Genomic DNA, 12086 nt, shown 5'->3' with positions numbered 1-12086 from the left:
TGTATTTTCTTTTTTTGCTCTAAAAAATGAATAAAGTTTATAAATATTAATAAAACTGTATACGAAATCTGTTAAATTTAGATGTTATACAATATATAGTTATAGAGACCGACTAATTGTTTTTATTTTCAGTCAAACACAATTATTTTATACATATGTTAATTTTATTAATTTGTTTGTTTTTTCTACTTCGTTTTTAAGTATGTATTTTAATTTGTTCTGTATATTATTGAGATAAACAAAATTGTATATCAAAATTTTTTAAGAACTTTTTGAATAAACAATTATACGAGTTTTTAATAACTTGTCATTTTTTGATTTAATAACATTTCATTTTAACGATGTTTTAAAATCATTATAAATTCAAAAAACTATAATTATAATCTATATTTTTTATCCAATTGTAAATGTCATGAAAATAGAAATTATTTAACTGTTGAACTTTTATCAGTTGTATAAATTGTTTAACCTTTGTTTTGGACAATGACTGGTTTTTTGTACTTCTTCTGTTCTGTAACGACTTTAGAACTTCTGCTTTTCTCTTCAAACCCCAGCGTTTTCATTGTCCGATCATAAACCTTGCCTAAGGTTTAATAGTTAAATTAGACATAGAGTTATTTTACTAAATAAATGCTTTTTATTTTGTAAACTTTGTTTTTTGGTTATAAATATTGTTAAACTTTCTTTTTTAAACGAATGACATAAAAAACAAGTTTAAGTTAAAAATAGGAGTAAGTATCATGATAAGATAAATATAAATCAATTATAAAAAGTATTACCGATTGTACTGATAGAAGATGTAAACAACTTTTTGTACTTTTCAACTGTTGTATCTAAAAAAATTGTTTAGTATAATAACACAAATAAATTATAATAGCTGAACATATACTACATAAACAAAAAGATTTTTTAAATAGAATTGTAAGTTTATAATCATGTAGTGAATGCTAACAATTACAGTTGTATGTTCAAAATTTAGATAAAAGTTTGTTACCTTGAAAACTTAAACTAAAAGCAAAAACCCTAGTATATTTATAGTTTAGTATTAAAAATAAATTAAATATTATGTTTAAGTTATTCATACTTTTTTAAAACCTATACAAACTTTAAATTTTGCCTAGTTTGTTTAACTTTAATGTTGACTTATTGAAATTTAAAAAACTCACTTAAATTGTTTTAGAGGATACAACAGTTTACAAACTATTAAAAACTTTTAATATTGTATGTATTTTTTTTCTAGTGCAAATAAAATTAGTTACAGAATACCTGATAATTTAAAAATTACCTTTTATTAGACTCTCATTTAAAAACTGATAAACACTCAAACGTCCTTTTATTGTTCCTAAAATCATTATTTTAAAAACAGTGAAAAAATCTAACAAGGTACAGTCAAATAGAAATATAGCGCATAAGTAGTTACAAATATTTTTTTTATAAAAAAATTAGAAAAAGTATAGAAAAAAATTTGATCTAATGCAATTGAACTACACTTAGAAAAAACTTTTATATTAAATAATGTTTTAATCAAGTTGTAATTTCTAAGTAATATATAAAAAAAGTATAGTTGTTAAATTTTGTTTAATCATTACAATTTATAATAGTACATTTTTACTTTTGTAGCTAGAGTTGTTTTCAAATTTTTTCAATGCTCTTTGACAAATTTCTTCTTCTAAAACTTCAGCTAAAGGTTCTTCTTTAATGTCTGTAAAATTATTTAGTTAAAAACGGTAGATTAACAGCATTAAACTTATTATTATTTAAACTTGTTTAAATTTAAGTTTTAACTACAAATTGTTATGTGAACTATAACTAAAAAAAATGTAAACAAGGTTTGTAGAAAAAGGAACGCTTCAAATTATTTTCTTTATGTTAAACAAGTGATTTAAACACTTAACTCATTATATTTATTATTAAAGTCAATCAAAGGTACCTGTTAATTCCGTAAAGCAAGTGTTAAACTATTAAGTTAATTACTCTTGTTTTTTTTAAGTAACTTACTACGATACATTTTAAGTTAGTTTATTGTATAAAGTCGTCAATTATAAAACAAATAAAAAACTTTAAACCTTCTAGTTTGTTGTCTAACCAAGATTTGTCAATATATTTTTCATATTTAAACATGTTTCAATTATTTTTTATAAACAGGTTTTCCTGAAAAATATTGTTTAACAAGTACCAAAAATACTCTTTACATATAATTTATCAATAGACTCATTTTATATAAAAACTTAAAAACTTTACCAACACTTTTAATGTGAATAATTGATCAAAAAATAAATAATAAGTTTTCGGTAAAAATTAAAAAAACATATAATAAATACAAACTAAGCTAACATGCAACATAAATTTGAACTAAGTTTACTAAGCTCAAAAAGAATTAAATAAAGTTACTTCCCAATTATGTGTAAATTCTAAAACACAAACGTGTTTAAATTAGAACATTTGAACTAATTAGTGTTAGGTAGAAAATGAGGTTGAATTAAGGCAAATTAGTAATAGTGCTGTAAGTTAAAACAAAAGCATTTTTAGCTCAAATAAAATGTATTGTACTAAAATAGTAAGTTATGTTATTCAAAAAAAAGATTAAAAGCTTACGTTTTTCATTCAAAATAAAGTATTTGAAATATTATAAAAGAACAAACTTTAGTAAATAGTACATACATTCTAAAGTTGTTATTGCTACTTAATTACAGTAAACTTTTACAAGCATTTTAAAAGCTCTTCACTGTTTTTTATAGCATAATAAAACAATAAGTTTTAAGTTGTCAGTTCTTAAACTTGTCATGATTCTAAACGAAACAAAATAATTAGTTACACAATGTTAGGTTTTTCTTTAAAAAAAATCTGTTAAATTTTAAAGTTTACGTGCAAAAGCTAGTTATAAAAACTAATCAATAACGATTTGAGACTAGTTTAAAAATTTAAGTATTTATTCTGAGTAAACTAGTTGCAATGATCCCTTAAATAGACTGGGTTGATATTGTATATTAAATATCAATATATCAATATGTCGATCATTTTCGTAATTTCGTTGCAAAATATTCATATAAACTTTAACAAAAAAAAAACACACAAGGTTTTTTTATTTGTCAAGCTATTTGATATACGTGTCTTTTTGTGTTTAAAAATGCTTCGATTTATTCTTTTGTTTTTGCATTTGAATATATTCTAACGTATGCAAAACTTTTTAATAATTAAACTCATGCACTGTTTGATTAGTTACTTTTTAATCAGTTTTTACATATAAAATTTTTACGATTCAATATGTTATTTTCAAACTAGTAAAATCTTTACAGTAAGTTAATTTTAAATTTTACGAAAAAAAAACAACTAATATAGTATAATTTTTTTTTAAATTTTGTTTTCAATTTTGAAACAATTTTACGTTTAAGAATAGTTTTTTATACCTTTAAACTAAAAATGAACACCTTTAATAAGACTATTTTTGTACTTAAATTGTTGTTGATTACAATAAAAGAATCTTTACTATACTTAAAACTGTAAACAGCAATTTAAAAACAATGCTTAAATGTGTTTACTCTTTTTCCTATAAATTATTAAGCAAAAATGCTTTCTGAACTTTAGAAAACTTTAACTCAAACAAGAAATATTATACTAAATTTAAACAAACTTTCAACAACTTTTAAACAAAACGTTTTATTTGTAAAGTAAAAACAAACATTGATGCTCAACTTGCAAGTTATCAACTAATTCAGAAGCTTATTTTAAAGTGTGCTGCAAAATGTACAACTTTTAAGCAATGATTTTAATTAGTGTTAGATTAAAAAGCTAAAAACAAATTAAACAAATCGTTAACTTTAAGTTGTAGTAGTAAACGCAAAAGTACCAGAAATATAAGTTAAAGGTTTGAATATAGTATGCTTATTTCTTTTTCTTAACAGAACAATGAAAACCACAAAGAATTAACAGAAGATAAATGTTAAAACATTAAAAATAGTTTTTAAAATCTTACTTAACAACAAGTATATTAATTAGCTAATCTTTATTGCTACTTTTTAACCAGTTTGCTTATTTTATTTTTACGAAATACTTTAAGCACAGCAATTACTTAATGTACTTAAAATAAGTTTATATTAATTATATGTATATTAAAATCAAATAATAAAATTAGAAATTGTTTTCAACATAAATAAAACTTTATTGAACTTTTTTTTCTATAAACTATAAAAACTGACATTAAGTTTACTTACAGCTGGTATGTCCTGTTTAATATTGTGTTACCCAAAAATATACTGCCTAAAACTTTAAACTTTGTAATTTGTATATTCAATCTGGTTAAATCAGTGTATAGTTTATTGAACGACAATAAAAGACGCTCAAGATATTAGGTCCTAGGACCTGAGGCACGAAAAAACCTTTCGGTTATCGGATCGCATACCTTTTGGATACGTCTTGTCCAGGACATAGTTATTATAGTTGGTAACCTTCCAAGTCAATATCAAATAAACACAAAAAAAATGTTTATTAATAGAAAAAATACTTTACAAACTTGAATAACTAATGGTAAAAATTTTGAATAAAAACAACCTTTAGATAGTCATTTTATTAACTTCGCTTGAATATCTTAAAATAGCGGTTTCAAAAGCCATTATTGATAGTTCGAACTTAAAGTTAAACGAAAAGTAAAGCTAAGAAACTTAAATAAATTAAAACAAGCAAAAATTACAAGCAAAAATTGCAGACAAATGAAAATTTGCGATAAAGTTTTTAATAAAAAGTCTTAAACTAATCTAGAAAAGATTTATTTGAAATAAGTTACAATGTTTGACACTATAAAAATTGGTTTAAAATAGGTAAAAATATCGTTATAATTATATACTTAATTACAAGTGTAGCAAACTACAATTACCTATTTAATTAAAAATTTTATAATACAAAGCATATATAAATTTAATATCAAGTTTCAGTTTTTTTTTTACCAAATTAGTGTGTCAATACTTTTACGAAGTCTTAAAATTTTATTTTCTTAGCATTATTAGTTTTATTTTAGAACATTGTTTACTAAATGTTTTAGTAAAAAAATAGTACAAGCTAAATAAATGTGGTCGTTTGTTAGATAACACAGTTATTTTTATTTTAAAAATCTAAAACTTGTTTTGAGTTTACTGCAGCACAAGTTATTTATAATTATGTGAAAACGCTAATTTTAACTAAAACCCTTTTATTCAGACTATTTTCAAACGACAACGCTAAATATACATTTTTACTTTGATATATATATCATATAAAAAAAACAAATGCAATTTGTGCTGAAAAATTTTTAAGGAAATATAAATATTAAACTACTACTTTTCTTTATGCTAAACCGTAACAAAAGTCACTTGAACTTTAAAGACTTCTGTAATAATACCAGAGCTAGACTTGCCAGAAATTAAATTCTCAAAACTAGCTGTTCAAAAATAGATAACATTTAATTCGAGTTTTTAAGTATTGATTGCTCAGTTGTATAGGGGTTTTAGAATAAAGAATTATTTAAAAAATTTTAGCACAAACTTATTTAGTTAAACATATTTTCTAGAAAAACACTTCACAGTGCTACAAAGTAATGCAAGATATGAAAAATTATAACTTATTAAAATATATTATAAAACAAGTCGAAAATAGCACTTTAATAGAAAATTATTTAAATTGTTTTGTCATTTTAGAAAGTTCTAGTAAAAAAAGTTTCTATTTTCAACGTAACTTGTTTTAACTAACATAAAGCAATGACGTTAAAAATAAAACTTATACCTTTTATCTTTTAAACTTTTAGTTCAACTGACATAAAAAAAAAACAATTGTTGCAACTGCAAGATTAATTCAAAGTTTTAAAGACAAGTATGCTTATTTTAATTACTTTTTTTTATAATAATTCATTTGAACTTAACAATGGTAATTAGAAATTTAACGTTAATAGTTTATTATGTGCAAAACGAATTGCTAGATTTTTAAAATCAAGTTTTTTTTTTTTAAATCAGTTCAAAAAGTATATATAGAAGTTTTTTAACTAAAAATTTTAAGCGTCGACAAAACATATTATGTTATCCTAGACAACATGTTAAAAGGTATACCTTACTAGATAACTGAAAGGTTCTTCGTGCACCAGGTCTTAGGACCAATTATTTTTAGCACTTTTTTTTGTCGTTCATTAAACTATACTGTACTAAAAACTTATATTTAGGCGTTAATAAAAAAAAACCTGTTTAGTTTAATTGAAATTGTTAAGTAACAAAGACGCTTTAAACTTAAATAAATAAATTATTCGTACTTTCTATAAAAATAAATATAAATAAATAAAGTAAGATTTTTATTCTATTCTGTTTAGTTTGAACATTTTGACACTAAATTTTAAAACTTCCTATATATTGTACTTTAAAAAAAGTATTCAAAGTCATAAAAAATAAAAGTTGATATCTATAAAAATATATAAAAAAATTTTAAAATAGATTCGTGCCTAAACTAAAACCTAAAGACACCTCGGTCCTCTATCTGTGAACATTTTATACTAAATTAACCAGTGTTTAGTGATACATTTGTTCAAAATGATAACTTATTATTTTATATCTTTTCATAGTTTCCTTTATTTGATGAGGCTTGAAATTTATATTAAGAAAATAATTTTCATTAACTCTTAATAAGTTGTAAAAGCATGTAGTGTACAACTCGATAACCGAAAGGTCCTTAGATGAAATTTTTAGAGCGCTTTTACTTTATCCTAATTAATTATTTACTAATAGAATAAAAACTGTTACTTTTTCTCAAAAAACAGGCTGTAAAAGGTTTTTTGTAAAAAATTGTTTTACAAGACTGGATTTAATTAATAATTTAACAACTTGTATAAAACACCACTACAAAGACGAATTACTCCGGGATGAAATTTTTAATTATTATTTAGATTATGCATACTATTTAGAACTTTTCTTGCAACCCTTGCTTTCAATTATTGAAAGAGTATGATTAAAGCAGTACAATCCTTTTTATTGTAATGTTTTTAAATTTTGTATTATTGAAAACTTTTGAATAAAACAATTTTATTGACCTGTTTAAAATCTTTGTAAATTTGACCTTAATAAATTATATTAAACAAAAAAGGCCATTTAAGAAATTTCGGTTTTTTTCTCAGTTCAAGCTCACTAAATGCTATGCTGCTAAAATTCTCAACAACCAAAAACTCTTCAGGAAAATTCTAGATTATTCTACAATTGCTATAGACTGAATCAACATTTAATGTATTTTCAATTGAAATAAACAAAAAGTATGACAAATATAGGTAGTGGGAATTATCTTATGTGTCCTTCCAAATTATAAATTTTTTCTTTCTTTCCACACTACCATTACAGTATCAAGAAATGACATAAAAAGACTAAAAGTTATATGGCTTCAGAAGACTTTTTTACAATTTGCCCTGCATAAGAATTTGTTGTATATCCAGCTTGTCAACCATAAAAGATAAGGTTTGCCAAACACTTGGCTAACTTGAAATTTTTAAAGAACTATGTAAACCTCCAAATTTTGTATCCATATATTGTGATGGGTGTAAAAGATGGATACATTTAGATTGTTCTGGGCTATATAAGCTTAATTTTAACTTCTATTCTTATAACGGTGATTTATTTTATTGTAAAAATTGTACAAATAATTTTAAGTTTGACATTGTTGGGAGTGAAGACTTTTGCAAAAATTGTTTTAAAAGATTTTCTTCTAAAGATAAATGTGTGTATTGTGAAGGTTGTTTTAAATGGATGCATTGCAAATGTGTCAGTATACCAAACAAGAGTCTTAATAAAATATGTAAAAATGATTTACCTTTTTTTTGTAAAGATTGTGATTTGAACATGTCTGTTTGTTATAGATGTAGTTTAGCTTGTAAAGACTCAGAAAATTGTTTAACTTGTTTTTTATGTAATAGAAAATGTCATTTTAAATGTACAACTAGTAAAAATGTTCTGTACCAATTTAAAAGCAATAGTTTTAGATTTTATTGTGATCTATGTGAAAAATCTGTTTTTCCATTTCAGAATGTTGATGATCTTGACTATGATTGCTTTAATAAACCTACTAAGATGAATATTAGTAGAAAAGATGACCAATATTTAGACTTAAATTGTGTGAATTTTGGAAAAGAAAATACTATTAGTGTTGTTTACATGAATATTAGAAGCATAAATGCAAATCTACATAAAATTGAGGAATTTTTGAATTTAGTGAAAAATCTACCTGATATAATCTGTGTTTGTAAAACTTGGTTGACTAGTCTGAGACCTTTTATGGGTAAACTGCATGGGTATGATTTTGTAAATAAACTGTCTAATAGTAATCAATCTGGTGGTGTTGCATTTTTTGTAAGAGCTTGTCACTCTTATGAGGTTGTAGAAGGTATATCATTTAAACAGTGTGATGTAGATGATTTGTGGATCTCTATTAAACTTGGAAACAATAAACATCTTATACTTGGTAATGTGTACAGACACCCAAGCTCTACATTTAATACTTTTAAAGAAAATTTTGTTAAAGTTTTAGATAAATTAAATGAAAAGAAAAGAGATTTTATAATTGGTGGTGATGTAAATATAAACTTATTTAGTAGAGATCAGCGTACTTGTGACTATTTGAATTGTGTTTCTAGTGCTGGTGCTAAACAATTTGTTGATTCCCCAACTAGACTTTCTTCTGATTGCTCCTCTAGTTCTTTAATTGACCATGTTTATTCTAGTTTTGGGCGTGAGAAGCTAAATGTTAATGTTGTAGATTATGATATATCTGACCATATGCCTGTTGTTTGTGAAATTAAATGTTTAATGAATAAAAATGAATTCTGTTATCAAAAATCAGTTCAAGATTTCAGTAAGTTTGATGTTGGAGTTTTTTTAAATGATCTTAGAAGGAACTTGGGTAAATTGAAAATGAGTATAACAAAAGGTGAGGATATAAATGAGTGTTGGAATGAGTTTGAGAGTGTGTTTGGTAGCACAGTGTTTTATCATGCACCAATTAAAATTTTAAATAAAAAAGATCAAAAACTAAAAGCTAAACCTTGGATTTCAAAGGGGATTATTGTTTCAATTAAAAAGAAAAATCTAATGTTTAAGTCTGCCATCAAAGATAAAAATAAAAAATTTTCAATAACATTCAAAAAATATAGAAATATTCTGAATCGAGTTATTGAACGATCTAAAATACTTTACTTTAAACAGGTTGTAAACAAAAACAAAACAAACAGTAAAAAGTTGTGGAAAATAATTAACAATATTGTTGCTACTAAACCTATCTCTCATTCAAAAATCAATGGTGTGCTTGATGTGCATGGTAATGTTGTTGTTGAACCAAAAAAAATTGGTAATGTTATGAATAAAAATTTTGTGTCAATTGCTGATGATTTAATAAAAAAAGAACACATGTTGCTTGTGATTATGATAAGTTTTCAATAGGTTCTGTAAAAAATGGTTTTGTTTTTAAGAATATATCAGCGAGCGAAATTGAAAATTATATTAAAACAATGAACCCTAACAAGAGTGTGCGTTCTGATGTCCCTAGTATTTGTTTTGTGAAGCTTAGTGCAAAAATAATTTCTCCCTATCTTTCTATGTTGTATAATAGTTGTGTTGAGTATGGTGTGTTTCCTAATTCTCTTAAACATGCTGAGGTAGTGCCAATTTATAAAAATGGTAAAAAAAACAATGTAAATAATTATAGACCTATTTCTCTTTTGTCTCCTTTTTCTAAAATTTTTGAGTCATTGGTGTGTGAGAGACTGAGTGGTTATTTTCTGTCAAATAATTTACTGTACTGCAAACAATATGGGTTTAGAAAAAATAGTACGACTGAGTTAGCAGTAAATCAGATTGTTGAGGAACTAATTGAGGCTGGTGAAAAAAAAAGGTAAATTGTTCTGTTTTTTTGGATCTTGCTAAAGCTTTTAACACTGTTAACCATAAAATTCTAATATCAAAACTTAAATGTTATAATATAAAATGCTCAATGTTAAATTTTATTGAAAGTTATTTAAAAGATAGAAGTCAGTCTACTGTTGTAAATAATGTTGTTTCTGAGCGTGAAATTTTGAATGTTGGGATACCTCAGGGTTCTTGTTTTGGTCCACTGTTGTTTCTTGTATTTATAAATGACATATTTTCAGCTACAAATATTAAATTGAGATTGTTTGCAGACGATGCTTGTCTGAGTTATCAACATTGTGATATTGACCATGTTAATGTTGTTATAAATATGGAGTTGAAGAAAATTGATGAATGGCTGTGTAAAAATAGATTGTTTATTAATTATTCAAAGACTAAGTTTTTGCTGTTTAATAGAACTGCAAAAAAGAATGAATTCAGTGTTAAGGTAAATGGTTTTGTGATTGAGCAGAGTGAAAATATTAAATACTTAGGTGTGGTATTAGACGATAATTTAAATTGGAAGGCACATTTAAAGTACCTTAAGTCTAAGCTTTCAAGAAGTTGTTTTATGATGTCAAAATTAAGATATTATTTGGATACGAGTACTTTGAAAATGGTGTATTATAGTTTGTTTTATCCTCATATCCTGTATTGTATATCTGTTTGGGGTGGTGCTGCTAGTTGTCATTTGAAACCAATTGTTTGTATGCAAAAAAGAATTGTAAGATATGTTTGTCGCGTACCTGCACTGACTCCTACAAATTCATTGTTTTTAAAAACTGGTATACTGAAATTTAATGAGGTCTTTAATTTGCAAGTTTGTAAGTTGATGCTGAATACTTTGAGAGGATTTGAGGTTGACCACAGTTGTTTTACTCCAGTAAGTATGGTTCATACACACTATACAAAACATTCAAAAAATAATAATTTTGTTATTGAAAGACCTAGAACACAACTTGGCCTAAACTCCTTCAAGTATTTGGGCCCTAAGTTGTGGTCTAGTGTTCCAGAAATTTTTAAAAACCTAAAAAAAGATCAGTTTAAATATAGTTACAAAAAATTCTTGTTGAGCCAGTATACTGAGTAGGTTTAGAGTACTGTGGTTGAATATTTTGTGTTGCATGCAGATTTTGATTAATTGCTTTTGGTTGTTATTTTTATCTGTTTCTCTTATTATATGTATGGTCAATTTTGTTTGTGTCTACTCTGATCATGATTGGCTGGTTTTGGTCTGTTGATGGGTATTGTATGGTTGTGCGTGATTATTTTTTTTTTAGCTACTATCCAGTTTTTATTATATTTTTGTTATATTTATTTGTTAGCTGTATATATTAATTATTATTGCATAAATATAATTTTTTTCTTTTTTTTTTATTACTTTTATTAGACTAAAATTAATTCCACCAATACAAGTTTCAGAAACTACATTTTTCTTAATAGTTTTTGTTTAATTTTTACTTATTTATTTTTTTTCTAATTTAGCTTAATTTTTAGATTTTTTTTCTGCGTACCATTTCAGTAAATTAGGTAATTATTAAGCTTTAAGATAGTTATTTAATGCTAATGTATTCATTATAATACTAGTTTTATGCATTTGCTCAACAGCTGATTGTGAGTTCACTTTGGTGGCGGTGATCACATGATTGGATTGTTAGTGTGATTTTTTTGTTGTAGCGCCGGTGAACACTTACTTGGGGATTTGAGCTTCATGATTTTCCCACACTTTGTGGTTTTTAGTGTTGAGATTTTAGCCTTGTGAGTGTTCTCCAAATGGCGTGTCACCAAGGGCTTTTTATTTGTTTAAAAGATAGTTTTTTGTTTATTTTATTTTTGGATAGTTAAAGTTAAATATTAATGGGGTAGGTAAAATTACATATGATGTAACACACTCACTTTTCCCCAGAAAACGTTTATCGTTGCAAGGGGTAGAGTTTGAGACTGATGTTTTTTACCAAAAAAAAAAAAAAAAAAAAAAAAAAACAGTTTTTTTTTTCAAATTTTTACACATTTAGATAAGCTACTTGTTACCTTTTACCACTTGTTAAAATTTAAAGTAACTTTGGGGATATAAGAGATATCTAAGTTAGAGTATTCAAAAGGTTCCTAATGGGAGGCATAAACTAAAAGGTAGAAAAACATCAGAAAATACTCTATAAGGCAAAAATAGACTACTTAATTGAAAATCTATCC

This window comes from Thalia democratica, chromosome 5, assembly GCF_965202585.1.
Source record: "Thalia democratica chromosome 5, ktThaDemo2.hap1.1, whole genome shotgun sequence".
Classification (NCBI taxonomy): Eukaryota; Metazoa; Chordata; class Thaliacea; order Salpida; family Salpidae; genus Thalia; species Thalia democratica.
The sequence above is the reverse complement of the archived record's forward strand: the minus strand, read 5'-3'. Positions refer to the sequence as shown.